Raw genomic sequence first — 4,466 nt, forward strand, 5'->3', positions numbered from 1 at the left:
TTCTGAGGAACCTCCAGATTGATTTCCAGAGTGGTTGTACCAGTTTGCAATCCCACCAGCAGTGGAGGAGTGTTCTTTCTCCACATCTTCTCCAACGTGAGTTGTCACCTGAGGTTTTGATCTTAGCCATTCTGATTGGTATAAGGTGAAATTTCAGGGTCTTTTTGATTTTCATTTCTCTGATCATTAAGGACTTTGAACATTTCTTTAGGTGCTTCTCAGCCATTTGAAATTCTTCAGTTGTGAATTCTCGGTTTAGTTCTATACCCCATTTTTTATTGGGTTATTTTGGTGATTAACTTCTAAAGTTCTTTATATATTCTAAATATTAGCCCTCTATTGGGTGTGGGGTTAGTGAAGATTTTTTTCCCAATCTGTAGGTTGGCAATTTGTCTTATTGACTATGTTCTTTGCTTAACAGAAGCTTTCCAGTTTCATGAGGTCCCATTTATCAATTCTTGACCTTAGAGTATGAGCCATTGGAATTCTTTTAGTAAATTTCCCCCTGTGCCAGTGAGCTCAAGGCTCTTTCTCACTTTCTCTTGTATTAGATTCAGTGTATCTGGTTTTATGTTGAGTACTTGATCCACTTGGACTTGAGCTCTGTACAAAGTGACAAATATGGGTCTATTTTTATTTTTCTACATACAGCCAATTAGATCAGCATTATTTATTGGAGATACTTTCTTTTTTTCCATTGTATATTTTTGGCATCTTTGTTAAAGATTAAGTGACTGTAAGTATGTAGTTTTACTTCTGGGTCTTCAATTCTATTCCACTGATCAACTTGTCTGTCTCTGTACCAATACCATGCAGTTTTTATCACTATTGCTCTGTAGTAAAGCTTGAGGTTATGGATAGTGATTTCCCCCAGCTGTTCTTTTATTGTTAAGAATTGTTTTCACTATTCTGGGTTTTTTGCCTTTCCAGATAAATTTGAGAATTGCTCTTTCCATGTCTTTGAAGAATTGTGTTGGGATTTTGATGGGGATTGCATTGAGTCTATAGATTGCCTTTGGTAGGATGGCCATTGATACTATGTTAATTCTGCCAATCCATGAGCATAGGATATCTGTCCATTTTCTGATCTCTTCTTCGATTTTCTTCTTGAGAGACTTGAAATTATTTTCATACAGGTCTTTCATTTGTTTGGTTAGTGTTACCTCAAGATATTTTATATTATTTGTGGCTCTTGTGAAGGTAGTTGTTTCCCTAATTTATTTCTCAGGCTGTTTATCAGCAGTCACATCTCTGACCCATAATTGTTCCTGTCTGAAAGAATTACAGGGATGGAAATGGAGAGGAGCCTTAGGAAAAGAAGGTCTAGTGACAGGCCCAAAGCAAGATCCAGCTCAAGGGGAGGCCCCAAGGCCTGACACTATTACTGAGGCTATGGAATACTATGATAAATATTTAATAAATTTACATTTTCCTTAAACATGCCCATGTTACTTTCTATGGTATAAAAAAGACAGTAAAGTTACAAAACTTTATCAAAGAAAATGTGCTAAATTCCATATAAATATAATGATAGACCAGAGAGAGAAGCCGGAGAAATGTGCAATAGACATACATGCATGGGTCATAGGGTAAGGACAAGAGAATTTTAAACTGGAAATTCATTGATCAATGAAGCCATAGACTGACTATGCTCTAAGTTAGCAGCATCAGCATCAGAGAAGAGCTTATTATAAGTATAGATCTACTGGATCAAAAATTTTGAGAATAGGACCTCATGGTGATTTGAGAGCCACTAATTCCTGTTGCTGAGTATAAGAGACTAGAAGAGTTAAAATCTGAAGGAGGAATGTGTATCTAGGACAAAACTGAAAAATAGTATATGACCTATATAAGATGGTACTGATAGATGGTGTGGAAATAACAAGTGTTCAAAAAAGTGGTCTCCATCCTCATTAGGGTATTCCCAATAGCAGTAAGAAGATTCTCTGAATTGTTTCCAGATTTCTGACTAGGATGAATGTAAAGTTAGCGACACTATTAACAAAGCCTTAAAATATAAGTGAAACCAATTGGTACGTTCATTAAGGGGAAATTTGAGGTTAGCCATTTCAGTATGAACAATTTGGTTGCCCATACCTGGTTCCAAAATATTTCTACCATACTGAAATAAAACTCTGTGCCCACTGAGAAGTTTCTCTATAGACTTTCCTTCGTGACCCATTTTTCAAACATCTGCATTATCTCTATATTATTTTACTTATTATGAATATTTCAAGCAAATTAAGCCAATTTTGCATTTGACTGTATTGGCTTTGCATAGTGTTTTCAAAGCTCATCCACATTAGATCATATATTAGTATGTTATTTTTTTCCAGTGGTTAAGCTATTCCATTGCACATGTATCTTACAGCTTGTTTATTAGTTCATCTATTTATAGCCAATCATTTCCACTGCTTTGATATTGTAAAGAGAGCTACTATGAGGATGCATGTATGTTAATTTTGGTATGCATAGGAGGTATACTACAGGGTAATTTTACATAATGTCAAAAGGAACTGTCAAGTATTTTTCATAGTCATTCTTACCAATAATGTTTGGGGTATTACATCCTCTCTTGTTTTTCTCATTTGTATATATATTTTTTCTTATAGGTATCATAATAAGTGTGAGGTGATGGCTTATAATGGTTCACTCTTGTATTTCCCTAGGGACCAGTGATGGTGAGTATCTTTGCATGTTCTTTTTGGACATTTATATATATTTGTTTTGAGAAACAGTTTTTGAAGTCTTTTGACCACTTTAATTGAGTTATTTGCCTTCTTGTCAAGCCCTAAAAGTTCCTTATATTATAATTTTGAACACTAGACCTTTATCAGATATATGAGTTGCAAGCACTTTCTTATATTTTGAGGGCTGTCCTTTTATTCTCTTGATTGTATCTTTTGATGAATAAAAGTTTTTAATTTGGGGGACTGAGGAGATGGCTCAGCAGTTAAGAGTGCTTTCTGCTGTTGGAGAGAATCAAAGTTTGTTTCCATGAGCCCATGTCAGATGGCTCACAACTGCCTGTAACTCCAACTCCAGGGGATCCAACATTGTCTTTTGGTCTCTGCTGGCATTCACCCTCATGCACATGTATACCCAGATATAGACACAGACTCACACACATAATTAAAATAAAGTAAATATTAAAAGTAAGTCTCTAATAGGAAGAGGGCTTATTTGTCTTTTATTGTTCATTGTAGGCACAAACATTTTACAGCCTACTTTTAGTAAGGGTTCAACTTCTCTAGCCCACCACCCAGCAGAGATAGTGGACAAGAAAAGTTCTTAGGATATGGGGGAAGTGGACCTGTTCAGCAATAGTTCTTTAAGGGCAAGCTTGATCTTCTTTGGCAGCAGTTCCAAATACCAAATAAAAATTCAGCAGTTTCAGACCACTCATCTATGCAGGCAGACCCCTGGCATGAACCAGCAGCTACAGTCCAGTCCTTTCAGCAAGCAGACACCAAGCAGTTGTAGATTAATCCTGAAGAATTTTCCAGGCTCATCAAACAGCCTGAGGTGAGGCCACAGAAGCAGCAAACTGTCTCAGGAACCTCAGAAGCAGTTTTTGGGTGTGTTTCCCTCAATGGCAGCTTTACCACAAGTTGAGTTCAATAATGCTATGTAAAGCCAATCAATACATGTGTGTCTTTAGTAAAGAATAGTGAGATGGAGCAAACCAAACCAATGCTCAGTACTCACCTCCCACTGTCTGTGGGGTCATATTTACACTCCTTCATCAAGAGTTCTTTTACATATTTGCTATATCCCAATATCCTTTTATCTGTACCTATTTCAGGAAAACAGTTTTTTGCATGTTTGCTTTAGCAAGACATCCTTTCACCTAAGTGCCCCAGAAAAACACCATTTGACATAACTAACTTTCCAAAAGAACTACAAGTTCCCACTTCAGTTCCTGCTTTTGATGTCATAACTATGTATCTTTAAAATCTAAGAACTTGAGGATTTAACTCTTGTTTTCTCCTGAGATTTGTACTTTATGCTCTTATGTTTGGATCTTTCATCCACTTATAGAGAGCTTTTTGTATATGAATTAAACTACATGGGGGTATTCAGTTTCAACACATATTTTAAACACTATTAGTTTTCTTACTGAATTGTCTAAACATATTGAAAATGAATTAGTCATAGATGTATTAGCTTATTTTGGAGCTCTCAGTTCTATTCAAACAGTGCAATATAGTACAGTGTGCATGTATTTTAAGTTTTATTCTATTTTATTTATTTGTGTATGCCTGTGTGTATGTGTATATGTACATGCAAATGTAAAAGAGAGGCCAGAAGAGAGCATTGTATCCCCAGGTGTTGGAATTACATACAGTTGTGATCTGTATAACATAGAAACTAGGAACCAAACTCAGGTCCTTTGCAAGTATAGCAAATGGTCTTAAATGTTGAGCCCTCCCTCCAGCTTCCATTTAGGTTTTTTTTTTTTTTTT

This window comes from Mastomys coucha, chromosome X (assembly GCF_008632895.1).
Source record: "Mastomys coucha isolate ucsf_1 chromosome X, UCSF_Mcou_1, whole genome shotgun sequence".
NCBI lineage: Eukaryota > Metazoa > Chordata > Mammalia > Rodentia > Muridae > Mastomys > Mastomys coucha.